This window comes from Salmo salar, chromosome 26, assembly GCF_965601325.2.
Source record: "Salmo salar chromosome 26, fSalSal1, whole genome shotgun sequence".
NCBI lineage: Eukaryota > Metazoa > Chordata > Actinopteri > Salmoniformes > Salmonidae > Salmo > Salmo salar.
The window spans coordinates 187,041-199,785 of NC_138316.1; the positions used below are offsets into that span (position 1 = coordinate 187,041).

The following is a 12,745-nucleotide window of genomic DNA, read 5'->3' on the forward strand; positions in this document are numbered from 1 at the left end:
TAATACACATGTACGTTAATTTGCAATTAGGCCTACAAACTATTGCAAAACACAAAAGTATGAAATTGCTTAATGTAAATTGTCTACGGCCTTAGTGTGAGAAATAGAAGACTTGTATTGCTAATCAAGGTGACTACAAGTCGACAGATGTGATACAAAGAAGCGCTGCACCATGGTGGGTGATATGCCTAGACCAGGTTCACAGTATCTTATCGCATGCATATCGGAAACAATTATTAGGCTACGCCGAGCTGCACTGCGAAGGGGCTTCGTGTTGAAAAATCCGACACTCCGCAAACCGCCATGTAACACCGAAGAGGAAAGAGCCCGATGTTGTCTCCTTTCCTCCGCTCTTATTTGGCTTCTATTCAAATTTGGGTCAGGGGTGAGAAAGCCCAACGTCACAAGCTTGCAACATGGCGTCCCGAAGGCTGTGAGATGAGCAAGAGGATGGTAAATTGAGAACGATTCTACCGATGTAAAAAGGTATCTAAGCGTTATTTATCTTATTATCCGATGCGTGGGATAGCATGCTAGTGCAGGTTTATTTTCTGTTGTGAACGGATTGATTGATTGCGCACAGGGGGATGAATCACAAATGATCTTCGCTGTGGTGGTGGCTTTCTATCGCGTGCCAACAAAAAGGGCTTCGCTTATGGTGCCTATACTGGCTCTACCAGCTTGGCAAGATGTCAGCTCCCTTTTTGTCTGCATGAACATCTTTGAAAACCCGCTGTCGATCACAGCATGCATTTTATAACGTTTTTGGTTTTGTAGATACGATAACATTGTTTATATTTATGTTATTTCGCAATGTTGGTTGCACCCGATGATAGCCTGCCACTGTTTAATGCTTGGGTAAACTAGCTGGCAACCTGAAAGAAAGGAGCGATCTCAATGCAATTAGTTTAGCTTGCGCACTACGATTCTCCCTCATTTTAAAAAACATTTGTCTTTATTTAATAATTAAAGGATTTCGATTGTACATGCCATTTAATAGGCATTGGGTTTCTCATGGGAATGCCTTTTTCATATTTGGACTTCGAGTCTATGTTGATCACAACACATTTTATGGTTGCAATTATTTGATTAAGGTAGGCTTCAGTATACATTCATGGTCACGTTCATTTCCTAAATCTTACAATATCGAATTTGGCCAAAATCGAATTGGGGGCAGATTTTTATTTTGACGAGCTTTCTCATTCCTGTTTACATTGTACATTTTATGTAGGCGCATGCCTTACATGATGCTAAACACAGCATTGTTTACCGTATCTATCTTATAGCGCATTTATAGATACAACATTGCACTTTAATTGATGAACGAGAACACATAGTACTCGCAGTGTTGTCTATATAAATAGGCTACACTAGTGAAGCTTTTATGATGATGTGACGGCTCTACAGCTGCATACATCGACTAGCTTTGTGGCAGTCCGCGAATGTATATCGTTACATTGTAGCCAAGCAGGTTCAGTCGTTTTACCGTAGCCAGGCTTATGTTGCATAATGTGTAACCACCCTTTCAGTCAATTAAGTCATTTGAAAAAATGTAAAAAATAAGTAAACAAAACGGGTTGTTTACTTTTTAAATGTTGTTTAATCATAGCCAATGTATCTAGGCTATGTTACCAGTTCTTCTGAGCTGTTTTTGAGGTGAGTAGGCTAATACGTGTACACCGTGAGCCCTGCCTGCTCAGGTGACTTGTGTTGTTAAAGTACCAAGGGGCACAGAGATAATCAATAGCTGGAATGTCAGCTATTGAGTTCTGGTAGCTGTTTTCATTTTAAGCAAACTAAGATTTTGCCTGTCCCAGGTAGACTATACATGGTGTATAGTTGCAACGAGGTATACATGATGTGATCATCTAAAGCTGCATTTTCTGAACAAGAAAATACAATGTAGCTGATGATGCATCTATTCTACAGGCTTACATGCTGATTCTTCATTGATAGTGAGTGGACAGGAAGTTAGGTCATCTCTCCTGAGTAACATAGGGTTATTACTGTGTAGTTATACAGAGGCCCATGAAGTGGCTTTGGTGGGTGGGTGTTGCGTGCGCAAACTCTTCTTGACCTGCTACTGCTGCTAGTACTTTCTGTTTTACCTTACCTTACCTTACCTTACCTTACCTTACCTTACCTTACCTTACCTTACCACAGACAGACAGACAGACAGACAGACAGACAGACAGACAGACAGACAGACAGACAGACAGACAGACAGACAGACAGACAGACAGACAGACAGACAGACAGACAGAGTGTTCGGTGTACATTGTGGTCATGGTTTACAGTGTGGGGGCTATAAGAAGGGGACTTAGGCTATATGTTCTGCTGACATGTTGGCCTGGGACTTATGGATTGTGCTTAGCTGGTGCGTGCAGCACTGTATTTGTTCCTGGCTGGGTCGTGTGGTTTGTTCAGTGGCTAAACCTCCTCAGGGAAGGGTTGTTGTTTAAGGAGAGGAAACAGTCCTTGGAATGTTGTGCTGATTGCCTGCAGGGTGTGCAGTCTTTGAATGCAGGTGAAGGGGAGAGGAATCTGTTAGTGGGACCATAAGAATCTTTACCCTAACATGCCCTCTGTCCCTTACTGTGGATATATCGCAGCGCTGGTCATGCGGGTCAATACACACACACACACGCACACACACACACACACACACACACACACACACACACACACACACACACACACACACACACACACACACACACACACACACACACACACACACACACACACACACACACACACACACACACACATACACAGGCATTAATGTGTAGCGAATACACTGTAGGTATAACGTATGTGAGTAGGTGATCATCCTTTGTCAACTGATTGCAACACTGCATGGATACGCATCAGCTGTCCATTAAATGCATCTCTACTACCTGAATTATTTCTGACAAACTTAAAGGAATACTACACAAAAAGTATATGTTATACAATTCCTAAGAATTGTGTATGTCAGCAGTCAAGTTTTCAAGATAGAGTGAAAACCACCTCAATTATGTGTTTTGCATCATGTGCTATTTACTGTTCTGTGCTTTGTAATAAGTGCGATAGGGCTGAATCTGGCATTATGGTTTTCAGTCTGAGGGATGGCATTCTGCTGAAGACTGGATTCTGAAGCATCAATGTTTTAACTAAGGATTCAGACACACAGAAATCTGACTGCCGACAAGTACTTAGCACCTCTGCCCAGTGTCAGCAGTTAATTGTTGTTGTTCACAATGGTTTTACATCCGATTTGCTTCATTTAAATCAGAGATGTGCAACTGGCACAAAGTTGGAACCCAGACTGAGTTCCTAAAAAAATATTTAAAAAAAATATTTTTTAAAGATGTAAAAAGTGGCGATGTTAAGCGTTTAACCTGTTAGGGCTAGGGGGCAGTATTTACACGTCCGGATAAAAAACGTACCCGATTTAATCTGGTTATTACTACTGCCCAGAAACTAGAATATGCATATAATTATTGGCTTTGGATAGAAAACACCCTAAAGTTTCTAAAACTGTTTGAATGGTGTCTGTGAGTATAACAGAACTCATATGGCAGGCAAAAACCTGAGAAGATTCTGTACAGGAAGTACCCTCTCTGACCATTCCTTGGGCTTCTTGGCTCTGTTTATTGAAAATTTAGGATCTTTGCTGTAACGTGACACTTCCTACGGCTCCCATAGGCTCTCAGAACCCGGGAAAAAGCTGAATGATGTAATTCCAGCCGCTGGCTGAAAAACTTTAGTGCCTTTGGTAAGTGGTCTGTCAGAGGACAATCAGACTGAGGCTCGTGCACGAGGGGATCCCATGTTTTTATTTTCTCTCTCTTTGAACGTAAACACGCTTTCCCGGTCGGAATATTATCGCTTTTTTATGAGAAAAATGGCATAAAAATTGAAAAAAAAAAAAATGTCTGCTGACATAATCTAATGTTTTGCTTTCGTTGTAAAGCCTTTTTGAAATCGGACAGTGTGGTTAGATTAACGAGAGTCTTGTCTTTAAATTGGTGTAAAATAGTCATATGTTTGAGAAATTGAAGTAATAGCATTTCTAAGGTATTTGAAAAACGCGCCACAGTATTCCCCTGGCTGTTACATAGGTGGGACGAAATCGTCCCACTGGCCTTAGAGAAGTTAACTAACTGGCCCTGGCAGTATGGGCTAATGGAGAGTTAATTCAATTATTTCTTCATCTTGCTAGATAGCTAGCTTGGTAAAGCAATTAGTGTTGTGTGCATTGTGCTGCACTTAACACTCCAGTCGTTTCATATGAAGTGTGTGTGACTATCTGGCTCAGTTAGCAAGTTAACATTAACTAGCTAGAAAACTAAAGAGTAGGTGCACATGATCAAAGTGAACCTAACAAAAAAATCCTTCTTCATGAACAAAACTCCTTAGTGCCTTCAGAAAGTCCTCTTGACTTTTTCCAAATGTTGTGTTACAGCCTGAATTTAAAATTGATTAAATTGAGATGTTGTGTCACTGGCCTACACACAATATCCCACAATGTCAAAGTGGAATTATGTTTTTAGAAATGTTTTACAAATTAATTAAAAATGAAATGTCTTGAGTCAATAAGTATTCAAACAATTTGTTATGGTAAGCCTAAATATATTCAGAGGTAGAAATTAGCTTAACATGTCACATAATAAGTTGCATAGACTCACTCTGTGTTGACTAATAGTGTTTAACATGATTTTTTAATGACTACCTCATCTCTGTGCCCCACTTATAAAAATATCTGTAAGGCCCCTCAGTCGAGTAGTGAATTTCAAACCACGAAGACCAGGGAGGTTTAATGCCTCACAAAGAAGGGAACCTATTGGTAGATACCCCAGTATCTCTACTTGCACATTCATCTTCTGCACATCTACCATTCCAGTGTTTAATTGCTATATTGTAATTACTTCGCCACCATGGCCTATTTATTGCCTTAACTCCCTTATCTTACCTTATTTGCACTCACTGTATATAGACTTTTTGTGTTATTTATTTTCTACTGTATTATTATTATTATTATTGACTGTATGTTTTGTTTATTCCATGTGTAACTCTGTGTTGTTGTATGTGTCGAATTGCTATGCTTTATCTTGGCTAGGTCGCAGTTGCAAATGAGAACTTGTTCTCAACTAGCCTACCTGGTTAACCTGTCTGGGCTAGGGGGCAGTATTTTCATGGCCGGATGAAAATTGAAACAGGTTACTACTCTGGCCCAGAAACTAGAATATGCATAGTATTAGTAGATGTGGATAGAAAACACTCTGAAGTTTCTAAAACTGTTTGAATGGTGTCTGTGAGTATAACAGAACTCATATGGCAGGCAAAAACCTGAGAAAAATCCAAGCAGGAAGTGGAAAGTCTGAGAATTGTAGTTCTTCTTTTGATTCTCTATCGAAGCTACAGTGTCTGTGGGGTGACGTTGCACTTCCTAAGGCTTCCATTGGCTGTCAACAGCCTTCAGAAAGTGGTTTGAGCATTCTCCTGTTAATGGGCAGATAATAGGAGCTCAGTTACTGAGTGGTCTGCCTGGCAACAAAGGGATTGGATATGCGCGGTCACAAGAGTGCGCCGTTCCTTCTTTTTCTTCTTGAATGACTATGCTATTGTCCGGTTGGAATATTATCGCAAATTTATGTTAAAAATACCATAAAGATTGATTTTAAACAGCGTTTGACATGCTTCTAAGTACGGTAATGGAACATTTTGACTTTTCGTGTCTGGTTCCGCGCTCGCTCGGTATGCCTTTGGATAAGTGATCTGTACGCACGAACAAAACGGAGGTATTTGGACATAAATATGGATTATTTCGAACAAAAACAACATTTCTTGTGGAAGTAGCAGTCCTGGGAGTGCATTCTGACGAAGATCAGCAAAGGTAAGAGAATATTTCTAATACTAATTCTGAGTTTAGGTTGCCCCGAACTTGGCGGGTGTCTGAATAGCTCACCATGATGGCTGAGCTATGTACTTAGAATATTGAAAAATGTGCTTTCTCCGTAAAGCTATTTTAAAATCTGACACAGCGGTTGCATCCAGGAGGAGTCTATCTATATTTTTTTTAATAATTGTTATATATTTTGTCAACGTTTATGATATACATTTTCTGAACATCACGCGCCAATGTAAAATGCTGTTTTTGGATATAAATATGAACTTTATCGAACAAAACATACATGTATTGTGTAACTTAATGTCCTAGGAGGGTCATCTGATGAAGATCGTCAAAGGTTAGTGCTTCATTTAGCTGTGTTTTGGATTTTATTGACACATGTCCTTGCTTGGAAAATGGCAGTGTGATTATTTTTGTCTATGTACTCTCCTAACATAATCTAATGTTTTGCTTTCGCTGTAAAGCCTTTTTGAAATCGGACAATGTGGTTACATCAAGGAGAAGTGTATCTTTAAAATGATGTAAAATAGTTGTATGTTTGAGAAAGTTGAATTATGACATTTTGTTGTTTTGGAATTTGCCGCGCTGATATTTCACTGGCTGTGTCCCACAGGTGGGACGCTAGCGTCCCACGTAGCCCATAGAAGTTAAATATAGGTGAAATAAATAAAATTTAAAAAAGTAGATGGGTAAAATAAAAAAAGCAGACATTGAATATCCCTTTGAGCATGATGAAGTTATTCATTACACTTCGGATGGTGTATCAATACACCCAGTCACATCAAAGATACAGGCGTCGTTCCTAACTCAGTTTCCGGAGAGGAAGGAAACTGCTCAGGGATTTCACCATGAGGCCAATGGTGACTTTAAAACAGTTACAGAGTTGAATGGCTGTGATAGGAGAAAACTGAGGATGGATCAACAACATTGTAGTTACTCCACAATACTAACCTAATGTACAGAATAAAAATATTCCAAAATATGCATCCTGTTTGCAACAAGGCACTAAAGCAGGGTTTCCCAAACTCTGACCTCGGGACCCCAAGGGGTGCACATTTTGGTTTTTGCCCTAGCACTACATAGCTAATTCAAATAACCAGCTAATCATCAAGCTTTGATTATTTGAATCAGCTGTGGAGTCCTAGGGCAAAAACCCCTTGGGATCCCGGGGACCGAGTTTGGGAAAAACTGCACTAATGTAATACTGCAAAAAATGTGGGAAAGCAATTCACTTTTTGTCCTGAATACATGTTATGTTTGGAGCAAATCCAATAAAACACATTACTGAGTACCACTCTCCATATTTTCAAGCATAGTGGTGGCTGCATCATGTTATGGGTATGTTTGTAATCGTTGAGGACTGGGGAGTTCATCAGGATAAAAAACAAGCTGAATGGAGCTAAGCACAGGCATAATCCTAGAGGAAAATCTGGTTCAGTCTGCTGGGAGATAGGAGATGAATTCACCTTTCAACCGGACAATAACCTAAAACACAACGCAAAATCTACACTGGAGTTGTTTACCAGGAAGACTGGTAAACTGTTCCTGATTGGCCGAGTTAGATGTAGGCACATGCCTTTTTGAGGCATGAACATTTCTTCCAAACTGATTTTGGGGTCAATCAAACAGTCACATACCCCCACATCTCAGATCTGGGTCACCCCTCTGTGTGTGTGAGATAAAAATGGGAGGGGACACACATATTCTTTATTTTCTCGCTGAACCACGTGGCACATCTGTCTGGGGTTACTGATAAGCGGTGATGAAATGGATGGGGCTCTTTTCTTTGCCTGCTCCACCCCGGGCAAGGCTCTGTTTGTGGTGGGCTTCTCTCTATTTGTGTTCATCGTGGCTGACCATATTGAAAACGGGGGCTTAATTGGAGGGGTGTCACCCGGACCAGCGCAGGGGCACTGTAAATGAAGTGATCCCCCCCAGGAGTAAAACACTGAGGTCACTGCACCTGTTCACTAGTATTTATTCTCCCAAATTCTATACAATTCCTCTTAAGGATTTGGATTTTATGAGGGATTTTATAGCCCGTTTACAATAGCCCTCAAATCAAATCAGATTTCATTGGTCACATACACATATTTAGCAGATGTTATTGTAGGTGTAGCAAAATGCTTGTGTTTCTAGCTCCAACAGTGCAGTAGTATCTAACAATTCACAACAATACACACAAATCTAAAAGTAAAAGAATGGAATTAAGAAATATATAAATATTAGGATGAGCAATGTCAGAGTGGCATTGACTAGAATACAGTTGAATACAGTATATACATATGAAATGAGTAAAACAGTATGTAAACATTATTAAAGTGACCAGTATTCCATTATTAAAGTGACCAGGGGTTCTTCTGAACTGAGGTTCAGGACAAGAAGGAAACTGCTCAGGGATGTCACCATGTGGCCATTGGTGATTTTTAAAACAACTACAGAGTTTAATGGCTGTGATAGGAGAAAACTGAGGATGGATCAACAACATTGTAGTGATTCCACAATAATGACCTAAATGAAAAGAACAACACAATTTGGAATAAGTCAAGGGGAATGAATGCTTTCTGAAAGCACTGTATGTACAGTGCTGTGAAAAAGTATTTGCCCCCTTTCAAATTTTACATATTCTATAATAATAGTGAAGACATCAAAACTATGCAATAACACATATGGAATCATGTAGTAACCAAAAAAGTGTAAAACAAATCAAAATCTATTTTATATTTGAGATTCATCAAATAGCCAACCTTTCCCCGATGACATCTTTCTCTCAACCAGCTTCACCTGGAATGCTTTCCAACCATCTTGAAGGAGTTCCCACACAGAGTTGCACATTTTGGGGAATATTCAGAGGTGGAAACTTTCCGTGGGAATTAACAGGAATATATGGGAATTAACAGAAATATATGCTAATTAATATTAATACCATTTACATGCAGATGTTTTTTGCATTGGATATATTTACCATATCATATGGAGACAGAAACATAAACCTTTTACCTTATCATAAGTAGACATAATTGCAAATGATTAAATCCTTCAAATAGAAAAAAAATGTAGTAATGCATTTAACTTTAATTAAATGAGTTGACTCTTCACATGGGATGATTTCACTGAACAACAAAAGAAAGGGAAAATTAAATGATCCCCAATTATCCATCGCATCTCCCAAAAACTTTTTCTACATACATCTGTAAAATGATAGTCCAGAAACAAAAGCTTTGGTTGTCTTCCTCTCAGGCTTCCATGTCTTCTCCCTGGACCTCCTCAATGGCCACCTCTTGAACATCAGACTCTGAGGCCTCATCTTCACTGTCACTTTCCAACCTTGTTGAAGATTTAATTTTTTTATTTGTTATTTTTTTAACCTTTATTTAACAAGGTAGGCTAGTTGAGAACAAGTTCTCATTTGCAACTGCGACCTGGCCAAGGTAAAGCATAGCAATTCGACACATACAACAACACAGAGTTACACATGGAATAAACAAAACATACAGTAAATAATACAGTAGAAGAAAATAAAATAAAAAGTCTATATACAGTGAGTGCAAATGAGGTAAGTTAAGGCAATAAATAGGCCATGGTGGCAAAGTAATTACAATATAGCAATTAAACACAGGAATGGTAGATGTGCAGAAGATGAATGTGCAAGTAGAGATACTGGGGTGCAAAGGAGCAACATAAATAAATAAATAAATACAGTATGGGGATGAGGTAGGTAGATAGATGGGCTGTTTACAGATAGGCTATGTACAGGTGCAGTGATCTGTGAGCTGCTCTGACAGCTGGTGCTTAAAGCTAGTGAGGGAGATATGAGTCTCCAGCTTCAGTGATTTTTGCAGTTCGTTCCAGTCATTGGCAGCAGAGAACTGGAAGGAAAGACGACCAAAGGAGAAATTGGCTTTGGGGGTGACCAGCGAGATATACCTGCTGGAGCGCGTGCTACGAGTGGGTGCTGCTATGGTGACCAGTGAGCTGAGATAAGGAGGGGCTTTACCTAGCAGAGACTTCTAGATAACCTGTAGCCAGTGGGTTTGGCGACGAGTATGAAGTGAGGGCCAACCAACGAGAGCGTACAGGTTGCAATGGTGGGTAGTGTATGGGGCTTTGGTGACAAAATGGATGGCACTGTGATAGACTGCATGCGGTTTGTTGAGTAGAGTGTTGGAGGCTATTTTATAGATGACATCACCGAAGTCGAGGATTGGTAGGATGGTCAGTTTTACGAGGGTATGTTTGGCAGCATGAGTGAAGGATGCTTTGTTTTGCGATATAGGAAGCCGATTCTAGATTTAATTTTGGATTGGAGATACTTAATGTGAGTCTGGAAGGAGAGTTTACAGTCTAACCAGGCACCCAGGTATTTGTAGTTGTCCACGTATTCTAAGTCAGAGCCGTCCAGAGTAGTGATGCTGGACGGGCGAGCAGATGCGGGCAGTGATCGATTGAATAGCATGCATTTAGTTTTACTTGCGTTTAAGAGCAGTTGGAGGCCACGGAAGTAGAGTTGTATGGCATTGAAGCTCGTCTGGAGGTTAGTTAACACAGTGTCCAAAGAGGGGCCAGAAGTATACAGAATGGTGTCGTCTGCGTAGAGGTGGATCAGAGAATCACCAGCAGCAAGAGCAACATCATTGATGTATACAGAGAAGAGAATCGGTCCGAGAATTGAACCCTGTGGCTCACCCATAGAGACTGCCAGAGTTTGGACAACAGTCCCCTCCGATTTGACACACTGGACTCTATCAGAGAATTAGTTGGTGAACCAGGCGAGGCAATCATTTGAGAAACCAAGGCTGTCAGGTCTGCCAATAAGAATGTGGTGATTGACAGAGTCGAAAGCCTTGGCCAGGTCGATGAATACGGCTGCACAGTAATGTCTGTTATCGATGGCGGTTATGATGTCGTTTAGGACCTTGAGCGTGGCTGAGGTGCACCCATGACCAGCTCTGAAACCAGATTGCATAGCGGAGAAGGTACGGTGGGATTCGAAATGGTCGGTAATCTGTTTGTTAACTTGGCTTTCGATAACCTTAGAAAGACAGGGTATGTTTTTGTGCTGGTCAAGGGCAGACAGGTCTGGAGTGAACCAAGGACTATATCTATTCATAGTTCCAAATTTTTTGAGTGGGGCATGCTTATTTAAGATGGGGAGGAAGGCACTTTTAAAGAATAGCCAGGCATCATCTACTGACGGGATGAGGTCAATGTCATTCCAGGATACCTCGGCCAGGTCGATTAGAAAGGCCTGCTCGCAGAACTGTTTTAGGGAGCGTTTGACAGTGATGAGGGGTGGTCGTTTGGTCGCAGACCCATTACGGACGCAGGCAATGAGGCAGTGATCGCTGAGATCTTGATTGAAAACAGCAGAGGTGTATTTGGAGGGCGAGTTAGTTAGAATGACATCTATGAGGGTGCCCGTGTTTACAGATTTGGTGTTGTACCTGGTAGGTTCATTGATAATTTGTGTGAGATTGAGAGCATCAAGGTTAGATTGAAGGATGGCCGGGGTGTTAAGCATGTCCCAGTTTAGGTCACCTAGTAGCACGAGCTCAGAAGATAGATGGGGGGCAATCAATTCACATATGGTATCGAGGGCACAGCTGGGGGAAGAGGGTGGTCTATAGCAAGTGGCAACAGTTAGAGACTTGTTTCTGGAAAGGTGAGTTTTTAGAAGTAGAAGCTCAAATTGTTTGGGTACAGACTTGGATAGTAATACAGAACTCTGCAGGCTATCTTTGCAGTAGATTGCAACACCGCCCCCTTTGGCAGTTCTATCTTGGCGGAAAATGTTTTAGTTAGCAATGGAGATTTCAGGGTTTTTGGTGGTTTTCCTAAGCCAGGATTCAGACATGGCTAAGACATCCGGGTTGGCAGAGTGTGCTAAAGCAGTGAATAAAACAAACTTAGGGAGTAGGCTTCTAATGTTAACATGCATGAAACCAAGGTTTTTATGGTTACAGAAGTCAACAAATGAGAGCACCTGGGGAGTGGGAGTGGAGCTAGGCACTGCAGGACCTGGATTAAACTCCGCATCACCAGAGGAACAGAGGAGAAGTAGGATAAGGGTACGGCTAAAGGCTATAATACCTGGCCCCGTCTAGCACTTTCGGAACAGAGAGTAAAAGGAGCAGGTTTCTGGGCACGATAGCATAGATTCAAGGCATAGTGTACAGACAAAGGTAAGGCAGGATGTGAGTACATTGGAGGTAAACCTAGGCATTGAGTAATGATGAGAGAGATATAGTCTCTAGAGACGTTTAAACCAGGTGATATCATCGCATATGTAGGAGGTGGAACAACATTGTTGGTTAAGGCATATTGAGCAGGGCTAGAGGCTCTACAGTGAAATAAGACAGTAATCACTAACCAGGACAGTAATGGACGAGGCATATTGATATTAGAGAGAGGCATGCGTAGCCAAGTGAACATATGGGGATGGCTTGTTGTCAGGCTCAAAAAGCCTCAAATTTGCCCGGACGTCCACCAATTTTTCAACTCTTGTTCTGGTCAGGCTGTTGAGTGGTTTGGTGTGTGTTCCCAAACAAGGACCAGTTGCGCTCTGAGGCGGCTGGTATTGGTGAGATTTGGAGGATGATGGAGGCAACAGGGGAAAGAGCCTCAGATCCACAAAGTCCCTTCCAGATATGTTGGCACGACTGCCATATTGCATCTCCATCCCAAAGCTCTTGCTTGGAAGTGTACTTCCCTAGACTACCAAGAACCTTGCCCTCATCCAAGCCAAGGTGGCGAGACACAGTGGTGATGACACCATAGGCCTTGTTGATCTCTGCACCAGACAGGATGCTCTTGCCAGCATACTTGGAGTCCAACATGTACGCTGCGGCG

At 41.2% G+C, this 12,745-nt stretch overlaps 1 protein-coding gene across 1 annotated transcript in view; it reads left to right on the forward strand.

Annotated features, from left to right (window-relative positions):
* Positions 1-201: 201 nt before the first annotated feature.
* The window catches only part of LOC106603686 (HIC ZBTB transcriptional repressor 2), a 105,326-nt gene continuing 92,782 nt past the window's right edge, over positions 202-12,745 (forward strand). The window contains exon 1 of the mRNA XM_045708259.2: positions 202-486. The gene's annotated coding sequence lies outside the window, so the exon portion shown is untranslated. The remainder of the gene's footprint in view (positions 487-12,745) is intronic.